This window comes from Balearica regulorum, chromosome 4 (assembly GCF_011004875.1).
Source record: "Balearica regulorum gibbericeps isolate bBalReg1 chromosome 4, bBalReg1.pri, whole genome shotgun sequence".
In the NCBI taxonomy this organism is placed as follows: Eukaryota; Metazoa; Chordata; class Aves; order Gruiformes; family Gruidae; genus Balearica; species Balearica regulorum.
Genome location: NC_046187.1, coordinates 12,455,987 through 12,474,144, shown reverse-complemented (window position 1 = coordinate 12,474,144; position 18,158 = coordinate 12,455,987).

Below are 18,158 nucleotides of genomic sequence, written 5' to 3'. Positions count from 1 at the left end.
GAGTATTTTCTTCAAAGTCATAAAGGAAATTCTAGAATAAAGGATAAACTTTATATATGATTTTTCTTATTAGGGCCTGAGGTGGTCAGGCCAATGAAACTACTTCTATGGAGAAGTTTATTTTTTCTTGCCCTTTGCACCTTTCTATCAACTTGACTCTGTCAAAACATTTCTTTCTTTTTGTTTAGGTGGGTGCTGCTGTTTTTCTTCTTTGAATTTATTGCTTTCCTGGGCTATAGGCAGAAGCGTCACCAGAGGCAACAGGAATGAACATTTGACGTGAGTAGCAAATACCGATGAGGTTTAGTACAACGCCTCTTGGAGAAACAGTTCGGCATCTGAAGCCTCCAAAGATCCTGACCTATCTTTGCGCCTCTTGATCTGGCCTGCTGCGTGGCCTGAGGCATAATTTTATCAGAGGGGCGTGTTTTGATTTCCGAAGCCTGCTCCCAGCTCTGCGTGGGCTTTCACCTTTTCTCTGGTGCCATGTGCTGCAGGCCTGTCCCTGCCACCCCCTCCCAGCCCAGGAGCCTGCTGTGGCTTTTGAGGGGCTATCGGATGGGAGCCTGAGGGTCGCCTCTTCCTTCCCTACATCACCAATACATTCTTTGTCTGGACATAGAGGTTTCATGATTCATTTCTGCTACTCCAGATAATCTCCTTTATGCACAGGAATCAAAGTGGGTGAGAGAGAAATCTCAATTTTTAAATGAGGCGCCTGTGATCTGATAAAGTCTGAATTGTCTATGTCATGTGAAATACTTCCAGATCCACCCTATAGAGCTTCTCATAGGTGTTACGCCCTTTTTGCATCGTTGTACATGGACGTTTTTTGTACAAGACAAAATACACCAAGGGCTTTGACGTGACTGGCAGCTGCAAAGTTTTAGGGGTGCTTTTTGTCACGATGACGTGGCGTTTGCGAAGCAGTAGTGCCAAAACGCCGCCGACAGGCGGCACCTTCCCAGGGACGCCGCGGCCTCCGGCTGTGGCTGAGGGGCAAAGATGCTTTAACAGGACGCCTGTCCCCAGTTCCTTGCCTTGTCCATCAGCTCCCAGGCTGCAGCACTTTGCCGTGTGGCATTTGAAGTCAAGCGGCATTGATTTCGGTCTGCCTTAAAATACTGCGCCATCAATCACGGTGTTTTAGGAGCTGGCTCTGGAGCCTCTCCACACTGGGGAGAGGTAGGTAGCTCAGAGCTGCGGCTTGAGCAGCTAAACATCTAAGATCTCATAGGAGTGTCTATATATATGTATTTGTATATATTGCCATGCTGTGTTCAAGTTATATTTTTATGAGAAAATTTCTAAGTCCTTTTGGAAAAGCCATTCAAAATTAAGCAACTGTCATAACTTTTATGCCACATTTTTAAATTTTTGGTACGTTTTTCACTTTATACAGAAATTGTTGCTTAATTTTACTCTCACTTGTGCATTTCAAAAGTTGTCCTTTAGTGCTCGTGTACAGTAACAAAGGCATTCAATCTGATTTGATATAAATATGCATCTGATTGAATCATAAACTAAGGGCCAAGCTGGCTTAGAGAAAGACAAGCCTGAGAAAACTAAGTTCCCCCAGGATGTGATGCTAAGACAGGTATTTAAGGCAGGTGAGATGAACTGATTTCTGGAATTGCTCATAGCTCTGTTTTTCTTGAAGGAGGAGATGGGATGACTAGTTTAGGCGTGCTTAACATGTTAGATAGCTGAGCAGGAGTGAAATGAACCCTAGGTTACTGCAGCCAGTATAATAAAATTACTAGAAGCCCTTATGTTCTAAACTGATTGATACTGAGGAACACAATTACCCCCTAAGAATTACTTACTTTCAATTTAAATTGTAATGGAGATTTCTTTTGACTAGAACACACTACATTTTCCAGATTTTTCCAATTTGAATTAAAGCCAAACCAAAAACTTTGCTTGCAAGAAGTTAATCTGCCTTCGACTATGTATATATAAATATAACTCTTTGGCTGAATGTGTGTGCTCCTGCTTTTTGATCTTCAGAGGAAAATCAGCCTCCAATTTAAGAATATTTTTCTAACATTATTCTAAAGAAAAAGATAGAGCTTACCTATATCCACAATTGTGTTGATGCAGAAGATGGAGAGGATTTTTCCATAACGTTCAGTACCTCCAGAATTTTTGGTTCAAGCATTACACATATATCAGGATCCAGACAGATTTTAATCAGGTCTTAGAAAAATGGGTGTTGATCTTACTTCAGGAGAAAGTAGATATTTCATTTTTCCAACATACCTATCAACCATTGTGTTTAATGACCAGCAGAGCACAGATGGCTCATATAACAGAGCCCATAGCAGGGAACACGCTTAAATCCAGCGCGAAAAGTGTATTTATGCCTGGGAAGGGTGCAAATGACAAAGTCTGGCATTTTGAACCCAGGAAGAAGTGGTCGGGGGGAGGTGCAGGACAAGGTGGGATGACCCCTGTTTGGTTATAGGGCTGCTTCCTAAGACTGGAGTCTCTTCTGCAGCCACCGCAGTGTCCATACGGCTGCTGGCACAGGTAAGGCCAGTACCAAATGCCGGTTCAGGAACATCACCGGACCTTCAGACGTTTGAATTGGCTTGAACTCTTAAACTTACTCACACTCCGTATATAGTCTGTATAGGTGGGGTTTTTTTTGTGCAAGCCTCGTAACAGTAGCGAGGACAACCATCCTAAGAGGGTGCGCTTGTGCCCGTGCCAGCTTGTATCCCCCCAAAGGTGCTGTGGACTCCCCCTCAGCCTGGTTCCCCCCGGCAGGATCCAGGGAAGGCTGGTGCTGCCAAAGGGAGATGGCAGGGTTGAGGTATCCCTGTGCCCAGATAGGAGCTCTTGTCTGCAGAAGATGGCAGTTGTGGTTTCTCCCCCCTCAGACATCCCCCCTGCACTCCTTTATCCCGTTCTCAGTGGGGATGAGCCTGGAGTAACTCGGGGAAGTCTCCTTGCCTTGAACACCTACCGGTGACATGGTGAGGCTTGGCAAACTGATGTTGAATTTCCCGCTTCCCTTCAGAAGCCTGTATATTTTTCTTGCATGTTAGTCCATGTTTAATTTGATTTCTGTTATTGTCTTTTTGCCAAGGAACTGCTGGGGAGCATGTCTACAATTGACACACCAATTCTGTTTACATTTGCTTTCTTGTTTCCTTTTTATTCGAAGGAACTTTTGAACTAATTTTTTTTCCTTGAAGTGCAAAGACCCAAATGGATAAAACACCTTTTTCAACAAAGGCTTGACTTTATCAAGAGAGAGTTTGGATCCTCTTTACATTCCCTGTAACAGGAATGTCTGCGGTGTTGTGATCTAAACCAAAGCTTTGATATTTTCTAAATATCATATCGATGATGATCCAACATGGTTATGAAAACGCTGTGGCTACAATCAGTTTTAAGCTTCTGTAGCTCGTTCTTTTCTCACAATGCAAGCTACAAAACTTTCCCACTGCTACGCATTTCCACAGGCCTTTTTCTGCTCCCAGGAATTCAGCTAGATCTCCTTTGACAGGGAAATACCATCCCTTCCTTTGGGCTGCGCCTCACCACCTACAGCCGGTGCTTTGGATGGGAACCAGGGACCGGAGCTGCAGACAGGCGCCTTGCTGAGCCCTTGCAGAGCTTGTTCTCTTCAAGGGGAGACGGAGTCGTGGGGTTTATAAAGCAGCTAGCTTTTGCAATCATTCCTCATACTTGTACTTACAATGTTTTACAGAACTGTTACCTAGGAATTTTGGTGGTGGGGTTTTTTTCCCCACCCTCTCTGTTTGTTACGAGAAGTTTAAATGTTATGGGACAGTTTTCTGTTTTGACCCCGTACTGTTGGCTCTGTCTCAGGAAAGCCATTTGATGCGGTTTTAGCTGCCAATATCTCTTTGCCACTCAGTCATTACAGTGTAATTGGATCTAAAGTACATGTATAATTTGCTGCTAGCAATGCTGGCTTGTCTTAATTATGACATCCAGCTGATTTCTGAGGATACTAATCAATGAATATGCATAGCATAGGAGACAGACTGGTACAGCTGAATGAGAACTTGAGCTTATATGGTACCTATGTATCAAGCTGTTTAAAAGCATCAAGGCAGGATCTCTGGCTTAAAGTGGCTGGGGGCTTTCAAAAGGGCTTGTGACACAGCCCGGGAAACGGTGTGTGCAAAACTGAGGTGTTTTAAACTGTGTAGATGTGTCTGTTCTGCCACACTTGGCAAAATTTCTGGGAGAAAATGAGGAAAATTTTAGAGGTATGAATATGAACTCCTAGGCAGATGATTCTCTTTACTGTTTCCCCAGTGCTTTCTCCTACATTCACCCTGACTGGAGGTTACAAATAACTTCTCACTGAAAGCATTTCCTTTCAGTGTCTCCGCTGTAAGCCAGCTTTTTGAGACATCTGTATTTAATTTTAAGCTGGGTGCTCTTCTTGCCCATCCACTTTCGATTTTTTTAAGCCTCGTATTTTTCCTCATCTGAAAACTGTCATGTCACAGAAAACCAGTTTTCCAGGCTGCAGCAGTACTTTTAAAAAGTAACATGATCACGAGTTATGGTCACATAAGGACCTAAAGCCTTTCCAAGCAACTCCTCCCTTACAGGCTCACATAGTTTTGTTTGCAGATTGCAGCCAGAGGATCTTAAAGCTTATCACGTCAAATACTCAGCTCCTCCAGGGTATCTCGGATGTGCCGCGGTGTTTTAATAGAATCCCTGCACTTGCACTCCACCACCCCGTTAGAGGTCCTGGCACGGCCAGCTTGTGTTAGGAAATTTGGACACGTGACAAACCCTGCTAGAGGATACGAAAACTCTGGGGGGATATTGATAGATTTGGACAAACTGAAAGGCTGTGTGCGCAGCGGTGAAATTTATGATTAGCCATCTATGTACACTTAATTACTTGCATATTTTCAATTACCAACAGCTTCACTAAAAAATATCCGTTATCCATTTCTAGGGGGACATTTCAGGTTTTCTTTTTTTTTTCTTTTTTTTTTTTCTTTTTTAAATTCTGTTTTTATTTGGAGCATTACATTCAGTGCAGCTCTCACGTGTTCTGATTACCAGAAAGCTGGGACAGGCAAAGAAGCTTTTAAGGGAGTTCTTGCTGTATTTTCACTTGACATACTGCAACAGTGCAATTCAATATTCATAAATTACTTTTGGCTGCTGTTAGTATTTCACAGCTCTGTTTGCTAATTCATGTGCCAGATATATTTAAAACGAATCGTTAAATGCCAGGAGATTTGATCCTTGTTCCACATGCCACAGCTCGCTATTGAACAAAAATCCAGCACTTTGTACTGATGCTAAACTCTCGCTACCTTTGATTTTATGATAAATATATGAGTCAGAGGCAGGATAAATCAGATCCTATACCGTCAGCTTGGCAGAGATGATTGATCGTACCCTTCTGGCAGCACTGCATTTGACTGCAAGTCTCATGCAGCCCTACTTTCGATCATACAAAGGCACCTGGATGATGAAATGCGTGCTAGCTTAGAAGATAGCACACAGTGCTGCACCAGCGTCATATTTATCTAGCGGCATGTGTACTCTAAAATGCTTCAGGCTGTAGCTCATGCTAATAATTATCTCTTGTGCTGAATACACCTTGACCCATTTTTATTCCTTTACCCATATTTTAAACAAAAATTGTTTTCAAAATCCTTTCCAAAATGGATATGTAAAGCCTTTATCTAAAGCAGACACATGTGGGTAATAAAATACCTAGTCTCCGCGCTCACTTGGAGTTGCTACTTTTGGAAATGAACTCATTATATGTTAGTCTAAAGGTTAGCTGGTCACCCAAACACTCCCCTTATTCCTGCTTTAGAAAAAACCAGTCTAATCGGGTACAGAAGCAATCTAGACCTACAGATTTGGGTTTGATTTTTTGCTGCTTGACTCTTGATGACGGATGCCTGCTCCAGAACTCTGTGCTTGAAATACTGTCCGAAACCCAACAACCTCCCTGGGCAGAAGGGGCGAGGGGGAGCAGCGTGTGGCCGTCTCCCCTCCCGGGCTTGCCGGTGAGCGGTTTGTGTAGCCGCCCTAACAGCGTGGCTCATCCGGGAGCTGCGCTCATGGAGAAATTGTATTTTGCTCATGTTATGAACGTGCCCACATACAAAACACAGATTGGTGCGGCACGACGTGTTGGGGGGTTTTTTTCCTTTCAATTTTTCAAGATGTCATTTGAGATGTATTTATGTTCAACTTGTATGGCTTTCATCTGGCTTGCTCTTATATTATGCATGTGGTTTTCTGTATGTACACATATATTTATGTATATATGGTTTAGAGCTAGCAATGCAGAGGTGCATTCCTGTGTTGCAAGTTTAAGAAAATCAATAAAGTATTATTTAATGCATGTCAACGTCATTTTTAATACTATTTCTAAAGTAAATTGCAGAAAGCATATAACCATCCACCATGGAATAATAAATTGATATAGAATGTGTGGGGAAAAGGCAATAAGCCAGAATCATTAGAAAGCTCGGTGCACCACTCCAGCAACACAAAGCAGTCGTAAACCCGAGGTTGGAACTGCACACGGCAAACGGCGTACACCGGTAAATCTGGCCCTAGTAGTTTTATTGCAAATGACATACAAGCCAGAAAAACATTTAGATAATTGAAATTAACACTTCTAACAATGATCTATAAAGCAGTGAATAATAATTAGGAGGGTCTTTCAAGCTCTGTGTAATAAATCTACAGTACTTCAGAATCTGTTTTTCCCCAATATAAATGAAACAAGCCAAGATGGACTCTCTTTTCCTTATGCCCGGAACATCTTTATTGGTAACGTATTGTACCAGCCCCCGGTTTGCCAAACACTATGACTGTGCATGCAGCGAAGGCTCGTTATTTTGAACTTGGAACAAAGCTAGTTGGAAATGGAAAAGATAATAAAAGGGAGCTACTGGAAAAACATAACACAGATTATTATTTTTTGATTGATGCAAATCTGCACCTGTGTTTATATCAAAGTGGCTGTGCTTCTCAGGCCATGTGAACGTATCTCTTGGATAGATATAAAAGCTGCTGCAAACTTTGAAGTCCTTTGGAGAATGCAACCACTAGTGTAAGGTTTTGGGTAGTCTTTTCCAATGCTCTAAGAAAGAAAAAGTTTTCTATTTCTTATTTCATCCATACCATGTTTTTCAACATTGCTCTTAAAACACAGCCATTTCCTTTCTTTCTAACTAAACAGATGAAAGAGAAGATTGAATTTGTCAGGTAATAAATTAGCTTTTTGATGTTGGATCAGTTGTTTGAATCACTGTTTGACCATATTATTGGTCACTGTCTGTCATTACGCTGCTTCCCAACGGCACCAAATGCAGAGCCTGCCGTCCGACAGAGCCCGATCCAGGCGACGAGCCGTTCTAACGGGAAGAATCTGGGAACGCTGCCTTGCACGACGTTGTGCACATGGGTGAAATGTTTCTCTGCGGATTAGAACCAAAACCCCCGCCGAACCCCTTTCACGACTGAGCTGCTTCAAGCAGTCGCTGCAGCGGGTCTGAAATCCGTTTTGCTACCTGGGTTCTGCGTGGAAATACGGCCGTCGCTTTCCCAAGCTATCAGTCTGGGCTCTTTCATGAATACCAAATTCATTTCAAAAAAAAATGAGATTCAATAAAACAATTTCTGTAGGGGAAGCAGCAGTGTTGGGAGAGCGGCTGAAATATGGTTTCGCATTAAATTCCCTTTTTTGCCGGATGATAGGGATGCTTCAGAAGTACTACTGCGAACATTTTAAAAATAAAACCCAATCCTCCAGACTTATATAAAACCTTTTCGCTCTAATAAAAGCGGATCGGGGTGTGTGTGTGTGTGTGTGTGTGTGTGAGAGAGAGGGAATAAAGCGTTACGGGTGGAAGCAGCACGTAAGAGCAAGGCTCTGTGTACCGAGGCTGAGCCGCCGGCGGCGGGGAAGGAGCGGGTGCTGCGGCGGGATGTTCACGTCTCTCCTCCCGAGCACCCCCACGCCAGCCTCGGCCCGCACCGCTTCGCTCCTGCTCTCCCCGTACCCGGGGGCACTGCTGAATTTCATAAGAGCAAAGTCTGGGGGGAAACAGGTGGCTTTTGAGAGCCCACCCAGAAACCGGTGTTTGTGGCAAATGTACGCCGCTGGAAGCTTGCTAACCGTAAAGTCTTTTATGCCTAGCTACAGTAGGCTGTATAAAAGAAATAGGCCCCAAACCCAAACGTGCTGTGCGCAGTTCTGTGCTCCCGTCTCCGTGGGGGATAATTAATTCAACTCCCTGGTGAGGTAAGCACACCTCCAAAGAAAACGAAAAAAGTCATCTCATTCCAATTGCAAAAGCTGGCTTATTTTAAGAGTCTGGAGAAAAGAAGAAAGTTGGCAGTAGGGGAGACAGACTGAACCGGGGACCGAGGCAGTACACCGACAGAGTCACTGTCGGTGACGAAGGGGGGCAGTTTTGTCCCCACGAATTTCAGGCTAGGGTGACGTGAAGAGGTGACTACAGGCTCAAAGTGCTGCTGAAGGAGGATGGCAGAGAGACAGATCTGTCTGTCCTTGCTGGAGAAAACCGATGGCTGACGGTGAAGCCTGAGGGCAGGTAAGAGGTGCCTGGGACGAGTTACTTTGATTAGGATTGAGCTGAAAAAGGTCCAAACTGCTGTGGCGTTCATTTGTGCGAATACAGAACGAATGTTCACGTAAACCTTACGAGTTCTCTGATTTGCTTTCCATATTTTTTCTTGTATTTACATTCAGGCAACAAACGTATCTGAGTTTTGGTGACCTCCGCTGCCGAGCCTGGTTCAGCTCTAATGCGTGTCCCAAGAGCCTCCAGCCACCAGATGGGATGGAAAAAGCCAGAGATTGACACCCAGGAGTTTCTTTGTATTCTGCGCAATCTAATTTTTTTTCTCTTTTTTTTTAATAATGTAAATGGTTGATATAGGCCTACAAACATAAAAGTTGCTGAATAGGCTGAGAGCAAAGGTACTTATAATCTAGTGTCTTCACCCTGCCTGTGGCTTTTCTTCTGAGAACAAAAAAGGATCAGAAAGAGGGATATAACTTCCCTGACTTATCTCCCAGCGACTGTGGGGGGAAAGGGCTCCCTGAGCCAGCGACTAAGTCTGGGCTACGGCGTTTAATAGCTGTGAGGAGCACAGCCTCAAAAAATGTGCGCTCTCTCCCTTTTTGAACCTATCTAGGAAGAAACTTAAATAACTGTTTGTGTTTGTGCTGTTGCTGTGTAGTTTAAAGAATGATAGTTTGGGTTTGGTTTGTTGTTGAGTATTTTTTTCTGGTTTGGTTTGCTTTATTTTAATTTTCTTCCAGGTCAGAACTAATCATTAGGACAAACCACACATTTCCAGGTTTCAGGAGAGGCAGCAATGCTTTTTAACACGTTGTGTAACAGATGCTATTTTGGCCCCGGCTAATGGAGTGGTACCAGACAGATAGCTGTTTGGGCCATATGCAAAATGCTTTAAAGAAATAACCGAGTTCCCACTGAAACGTTCCCACCACAACGTTCTTCTCCAGACCGCGAAATGGCTGAGCCAAACCTCACAAAACGCCCGCCCGCAGCAGGTCGCTCTGTCCACAGCCGTGACCGCCCCTTGTCCAGAGCCGGTTGCTTCATCACGTGAAACGCTCAAGCAAGAGGTGAAGAAAGAAGCAACGCGCTCTCGGGTGGGCCAGGTGGACACGAACCTTCAGCAGGTACTCACGCAGATCCCGCTGAGCTCGGACGACAAAGGCGGCACACGGTCCGAGACGGGTTGTTCACTGGTCAGGCACCCACCATGTTCCTCTGCAGGTGCTTCTGCAGTGGTGCCAAATCGCTTCTCTCCCCACCTGTAAAAGTGCGCTGCCTTCCCCGGGGGGGTAAGTCTCCCTGCAGTACTGCTTTTTTGAAGTTGCCCTTGTCCTGGACGATACATTTTTTTAATCGCTGTTTTGATAGTCGCATCTCCTTTTTCTGCTAATCTTGTATCAATTAGCAAATTGTGGTTCCCGGAGAGTCGTTAAGCATATTTGAGAAATATTGTTTTGAATTCTTTAGTCTACAGTTAAGGAATTATATCCATAAAATGATTGTGCTTAGTTCAGACAGGCACATAATATTGTTTCTGTTCTGCTAGGACACCTATTCCAAACATTTCAGTTCAAGTGATAATGGAAAGGGCATTCACAAACTGCTTCCGTTACAATTATGTGTTTGAAGTAATAAGAAAAATATATTAAAAGACAGCAATAGATTTTGGTTGTCTCTGTTTTGGAGCATCAAATTTGATATATTTTGAGACTTAATTTTCAGACTTAAGAGGAACTTCCAGAGCCTTAATTTAGAAGTTGTGGACTCTATTCGGAGCAGTACTTTTATTTTTTTTTTTCCTCTGAACAGTGTGTATATCACTCATTGGGTTCCAAAAGTGTTTTGAATTTTTTGCCTGCAAAGCCTGCAAGTCAGGTCCATTACTGAAAGATTTTGTTAATTAAAAAAAAAAAAAAAAAAGGTTTTGTTTTTATTATCTGTGCTCTGGATACAGTTTATATTCTTGTACTCTTGGCAATGCTAGGAGCAGACCAGGAGCTATCATTCCGGAGACAGCTATCTGAAGTTTAGGCACAGTTATGGATTTTACATTAACAGCCTATTTTGCAGAAATCCTTTACTCCTCATTAACAAAATATGGGTCCGATAGGTATCATGATACTGCTGCTCTTTTATTTATGTTTCTGTTATTTCAAAAATTGATTGTAACTCCCCTTTAGTTGGCTTTCCCATCTATTATAATATGCCATATTCAATGCGCTTCTTTCAGACTACAATTCATGTTCAGAAGTTCTGGTCCAGAAAATCTTATCTTTCTTCAGTTCTGTCTGGTTTTCCTTAAGTTTATTTCTAGTAATTGGTAATGCTGAGAGTCCTGCACTTGGGCTCCAGTTGTCTTACTGTCAGATATCTTCAGTATCATTCTCCTTTCCTTGGTAGACAGTGTTTGTACCTGTGCACTGCTTCAGGGTTTCCTTACAAAGAGATTATTACCTCGGTAGAATACTTTCATAAATGGAATTATCTATGACTTCCATTTTCTTAATGATACAGAGCTGGTTCTACAATTAAAAAGCACAAATGATCCAGTTAAATAGCACTTTAACAAAAAGAAAAAAATAATAGGAAAGACCTGCTATTATGCTATGTTAAATTTACATCTGTATTTTTCCTGTAAGTTGTTCTAAATGTGATACCTGGGGTTATAAATATTCAACCACCTTCCCTGTGTGGTGCCAAAAATCTTCTGTATCCTGTAATCCCAGAGCATACCAAACTCCTTACTGAATGTCTCTGTACCAAAATGATTGGTATCACTTCACAGATAGTACTCTGGCTTCAGACTGGGTTACAACAAAACTCTGTATCCTATGTGCAATGAGTCAGAAATTGCTGCTACAGAGAGTACCTCTTAACATTACCAAACCTTTATATAGCCAAAGCTGAGGTTTGTTTTCTCATCTACGTACTTTATTGTGCCTTTTTTTTTTTTTTTTCCCCCCACACGTCCTATAGCATGAGGAGATTTCTCCTGGCAATTCCTTTTATTTTCTCTCTTTATATTTTAGGAGTCAGAGAAAGGTAAAGCTGTGCAAGGGCTGCCTCCTTTATGAATACATTTATTTACATGTGTATAGCTAAAAATAGGAAGGGGAGTGCTTAGTCCTCATTTTTTTCTCCTTTACATGGATGAATCTGCTGCAAATAAATTATATTCCAGCTGCGTAAACAGTCTTCCAGAAGAAAAATAGGATCAGATTAAGAGCTAACTTCACAGCTGTGGATGCTGGATCTTCCAAGCTGTATTCATTTCACTTGCCTCTAACCATCTGAAAACCAAGCATTTAGGCAGTGCAAGTGTTGAAGATCTCCGTAGCCACTGGAGAGAAACTGGTCCTTCCGGGAGGCGGTGTGAGCTATTCTGGTGTATGCAGGATGAATTTCTATCATCTGCCTGCCTTCTGCTTTTAGTGGGGTTTTACTTTCTTGCGTCTCCGGTACTGTTGGACTTTGCTGCCTTTCGCACCAATACTCTTTGACACAGCTCAGCTCACAGCCACTCGAGTACGGTGGCTTTTCTCATCGCTGCCTCTGGAGGAGTCCGGTGTTTTCCCCACTGACCATGGAGAATAGCCTTAGGCTATAGGAGAACATAAGCTACGCATCGCACTTGAGGGCAGCCGAAAATAGATGAGGTAAATCCCACTCTTTGAAGTAGCAGTGATAAGCCCAATGAGATTATCCATCCATCCAGCAGTACGTGCGGCTGGGGAAGCAGCCGGGATAATGTGCTGGGGGAGGGAAGCGTCTCGCTACCCGGGGGGAAGGCAGACAAGGGGGTGCTTCACCCCGCTCCAAAGGTGGCTTGGTGCTTGTCTCTGGGGCACAGGGAGTTACCTGCCTTTTGCAGATTTCATAGTCAAAGAATTAGAGAAAAACTAGGTTGTTTTTTTCCTTCTTGCAGACAACCTCAAAACTAAAAAATTAAAGGAGAAGGTGCGGAATATCCAGTGGCCGGTGCCAGCTGTGGGAGCCTCTGGTTCAGATCTTCTCTCTTCTGCAGTGCTGGCTCTCTCCATCCCTTCTCCTGAGGCTGCTCCACCTCATCCAAACCCTTTGTGTGGTCACTGCAGGCAGGGGTAGCAACAAGGGCTCTGAGAAGAATGCTTTTACATCCACGGCCACGAGTAATTTTTACTCCCACGCTCTTTCTCTCAGGTATCGTTCAGTGCAAAATGGTGCAGACGATGACACAATAGTTTGCTTTCTGAAACAAATAAGCACTTCAGAGAGAAATCTACTGTTTTGTGCAGAAGAAAGGCGACATTAAAAACATGCAATCAGTAAGGATAAGAGGAAACTCTACTCTTTGTATAGAAAAAGAATGCTTTACAGCCCTAATCCGTTACTAAAGGTTCCCATTCATCCTTGGCAATGAGATCAATTTGTGCTGAAAATTTAGTCCTATATGTGTGAATTGGAAGTGATCTTATTAGTGTTTTACTACATCAGGTCTGATAAACTCCCCTATCTATTTCAGTTAAGCTTCTATTGATCCACTTAGGAGATCAATTTGGCTTTCATTATTTTTTGGGGGGTGATTTCATTTGTCTCAGACTGAAGTTATGAAAAAAGTGTAATTTAGCAATTGGTGTGTGTGTGCGTGCGTGCGCTCTCTCACGTGCGCACACAGACACACATGCATACATATTTATGTAGCGGAGATGCCTGTGTGATGCTTTGAATTTGCCCTCTTGGTTTTTTCAGTTCCTGATACTGTAGTTGGGTCAGACTTTGGTGGCTGAACTGCAGAATAGCCATGGAATGGAGAAGTTAATGGGTAACAGACTTTTCTAAGTTCAGCTGCAGTCGAAGCTCCATCTGCAAGTCAGAAAGGGCAGTACAAGTGAAAGGTTTCATGTTTCCAAAAGAGATCAGAGGGTGGCTGGAGAAGGCGACAGGTAGGTCTAAATTCTGGATACATGTCAACTGCAAATAAAATCATTGCTGTCAGGAAGGAGGATGCTTTCTTTTTTATACAAGAATGATCAGAGGGCTGGAGCACCTCTCCTGTGAGGACAGACTGAGAGAGTTGGGATTGTTCAGCCAAGGGCTGGACATAAGGAAGAAATTTTTTATGATGAGGGTGGTAAAACACTGGAACAGTGAGGAACACTGAGCCCAGAGAGGCGGTAGATGCCCCATCCCTGAAAACATTCAAGAGCAGGTTGGACGGGGCTCTGAGCAATCTGATCTAGTTGAAGATGTCCCTGCTCACTGCCGGGGGTTGGACTAGATGACCATTAAAGGTCCCTTCCAGCCCAAGCCGCTCTATGGTTCTATGATTTTTATCAGGCATGTTAGGCAATGCCCATAAGGGGAGGGAACAGGGAGGGAAGGGCTGTGAGAGAAGCCCCTTTCTCCAAAGTATCTGCCAGTGGGTTTTGGTTTGCCTTACACCAGTGAAAACAGAAATGGCTCCTGGAGGTGTGGAATAGAGACAGGATCTTGGCCCACATGAGGGTTCACGTCTTGCACTCATATGAGGTAAATACTCCTCATTTCCCATCGGCAATGCATGGACAGGGACCGTGCCTCTTGTGGCCACCAATACCAGGAGAAAAAAAATGTACAGGCAAGAGACTACGCTCATGGTGAATTTGAAACAGTTTTTTAGTACTGCCATGGGAACTAGGCATCGCTGCACTTCTCTGAAGTGCGTGAAGTTGAAGTCATTGAATAATCACAAAAAGAGGTGTGCAAAAGGCTGTAAGAAGTACCCCTGCTGCGTTATTTTTCTCTGCAGATATGTCATAGACTAGTTCCATTTATTTATAGCTATATTAGCATAAATTCAACTTCAATTTTTCAAAAGCTATTTTGCTATAAGACTACTCTGTGTCTTTACCATTGTTGTTTGCACTCCATAGTCAGATGAAGTTATTAGCAGAAGGCCTATAAATTCCAGTCATTAAAATGAGTATCTCCATCCAACTGAAAGTAACTCAGAGTAATAAATTGGAAACATAAAAACCCCTTCCAAAGTGAAAGATAGACCTCTTGACCAGAGATTTGAAGACTCTGAGTCACCTAGCAAAGACAACTGGCACTATCCATGCACCGTCTCGCTTTGTGAAATAAAAACTGAACACATTTGTCATGGTTTCCACTGGTGGGAATTGTGGATCTGACCCGATGTGCTAGGCTCTCAAAAGTTTCCAAGCGCCTCGGGAGGTCAATGCACTCCCTGTAGTCAGCTCTCAACTTTTCCATGGATGCAAGTATCCCGCCTGCGCAATACGGCTGAGCTAATACTGTCCTCCTGTTTCTAAGAGGCAGCAGATGTTACAGTCTTGCAAGCTGTCTTCTCGTCAGAGGGGAGTTGGGGATATAAAGGCCAGAGTTTCCTTGTGAAACAAACTTGTTTATTGCTACACTCTCTGCTGCAAAGCTTGTAAAACAGCATAAGGAAACCTCGCTTTTCAGGAGAGCCTGATGCTGACGCAGATGTTAAATTCTTTGGAATTCTTATTCACCAAAATAGCTGCCAATAGACAGAGTCTAAAGCAGAGCGTGAACTGTCTTGCTTTTCCAACACCCTCATTCCACTTGGAGAGACCCTTCGTAGCAGACCTGCCTGCAGTCAGTACTGCTGCGAGGTCGGGTCACGGTGCGCAGGGAGCAGGAGACCTCCTGGCGTGGGATCTAGCAGTGCCGCCTCGTGACGCCCTGCAGAATCATGCTTGGGCTAGCCTGACCTGTTGAAATATCCTGATGTTCAGAGATCTTTAAAACACGGCATTAAGCCTGCCTGCCACCTTGAAATATTGCCTTTTATAGTGCAAACTTGTGTGAAACTCCTAATCTCAGAAGAAAACTTTCAAATCAAAATACTGGGGTACGTTATTACAAGTTACTCATCATTTCCATTGATTAAAATACTAATAATAGTGATTATCATTACCACTCTGTATATTTCCTTTCTGGTGGTATGGCAATTTCTGCACCGTATGCGTGCTGCTCAGACGGTTCCTCTTACCATAGTTACTCAGATTTGCTGATAAAAGTGCGATTTGCAAATGCAGTCCCCAGCTGAGTCGCCCATTCCTTGTTAGCAAACTACCCCTGCCACCCATAAATAGGCGTGCGCTGAAGTGCTTTTCCAGGTGTGACTTAGACACACAATATTGCACAGAGCGTGGGCCTAGGAGAAGGCAAAACGTTTTAACGTGCTGTACGGTAAGCCACCATTTCTCTCTCTTGCGTGTAACCTTTTTTCTGAGGGCAGAATTTTTGTTTAGCATGAGTGACAAACCACGTTAATAACAAGAAAAGAATAATGTTTCCGTCTTGCACTGCCGTTACATTTAAACTTTGCAAAATTGGCTTTTTGGTTATTAAAAAAAAAAAAAAGCACAGATTAGGAAAAGGAAAGGGAAGAAAGAAGTGTTGTAGGACTATGCAAAGATAAGCCACACAGCTGCTATGAAAGAAGAGCTCTCTTGCTGGAATGTCAAATAAAAAAGGAAAAAAAAAAGAAAATCAATGGAATCAATTCTAAAAGCCATCTGGTCCCTATATGGGAGGAATTAGAGTATAAATGCAACTATCTCCCTCAACCTTTCATCTCTGGGAAAGGTGAAATTTTAAGCCATGATATCCTCCATTACTCATCTCATTAGTCATCTTACTATTATAATTGGTATTGCTAGGCTAGATGCCTGCATCCCAGCTTTTAACCTACCCCCGGTGAACAGGGAGTGGAATTAATCAGCTCTCTCAGGGCTGGCTGGCCCTCTGCGAAATGCCATCAAAAATCCGAGCACATTTTGTGAGAGGGGGAAGGATGTTGTTCTGGAAGACTTCTTTCAACGTCGGTGCGTTTTCTAAATGGGCCTCAGGAACTGGACATTTTCCTAGTTATGTTTATGAAATAATTTACCATCCCAAATGGCAGAGGAGTTCAGCTCAGGATTAAAATTGTCCTGATTTCCTCTCTTTCTCTATACATCTGCCTGTTGATTCTCACGTTGCTCCGTTTCGGCGTAGGACTTTTAGATTCGCAGACCAAAATCTGGGTTGGAAGGGACATCCACAGATTGTTTTGTCCAGCCTCTTTATCGAAGCTGGGCAACTTCTACGCTGGACTAGGCTGCTCAGGGCCATGCCCGTGCCCGGTGGGGTTGTGAATGCCTCTGAGGATGGAGATGGCACAGCCTTTCTGAGCAGCCTGCTCCAGTGTTTGTCCACCCTCGCGGTGAAATTCTGCTCCTTGGCTCAGCTGGTGTCTTTTGCCTCTTGTCCTTTCGCTGCTCTTCCTCCAGCAAGCAGTCGCACACGCAGATATTTTATGTGAAACTGGGTTAGGTATTTTCTTCAAAATGTGTGTTTTGATTCTCACCCTTTCCTCCAAGGTGCTACAGTCCTTTCCTCTGCAGGGTAGATATTTATGAGCAAAGGTAAATTTAGCCTTAAATAAGATATTTTCAGATATTTTTCTGTATTAGAAACCTGACTCTACAAATGACATTTTAAGAAGAAAAACAAAGGGAAGGAAGGAGCAGGATGCATTTAACATTTGCTCAAATACGTTAGAAATGCAGGAATCATCTGATCACTATCACAGACAACTGTACTATTGATGTCCGGGTTAGAAGGGTCTACAAAACATCTATTCCACTTGTCACCAGCCTCCGCAGGTCACAAATCACTCCAATACCCAATAATCAACATAAGACTTGCGGTAAGTGTAATAATGTACACTATATATAGTAAGAAAATAATAATGAACCACCAGAAGCGGCACTGGAGAGAAGACAGAGACAAAAACAGAGAAAGGCTGACACTGGGTCCTGTGCATATGCATACGTATGTGTACATACACAGCAGTGTCCGAGGTCCCTACGGCACAGCGGTTTGCCAGGAAGAACACCCATCTGAGTCTGGGGATCACTGTACTCCACACAACAGAGAGACAAAGCCCCGTCTTTTTGTCTTTGCCAAGTCAACAGGGTATAAAATCTGTCTAGACGTGAAACCTGGCTTACAGGCTGATACTGAGTGCGTGAGTAGGACAGGGAACTGGGGACATTAGAAATCATTACCGCTGTGAACCTTTAGGCAGTGTTTGCGGCCCCCCAGGGGAAAGCAAACCTCTCCCCCTGCGTGGCATGACACCATGCGTGCCAGGCAAATGTGGCCAGCAAATAAGAGGATTAAAATGGCAGAAATAGCAACCCAGGCCCCTATCAGACTCAGGATAATAGTAAAATAAAATCTTACTTGTAGGATTTGGCCTGTATAAGAGGTATTCTAAAAAAAAAAATAAAATAAAAGGTGCTACGGCTAATGGAATGCTTAAGACAAGTTTGGATCTTAAACCCAAAAGAGAGCGTAGTTTCCTTTGTAAATGTAGCTGTCAGCACCACCACCCCTACCCCCAGCTATAAGGCAAATTCGCACATTTCTTGGATTTTTGGCTTGTTTAAGAGCTTTTTTTTCCGACACAGACACGCGTATGTTTATATCTACTAATGGTGAATTGTTTTCATGGAAAACTATTGGTCAGGAACAATTAATTACGTTTACCCCCAGACACAG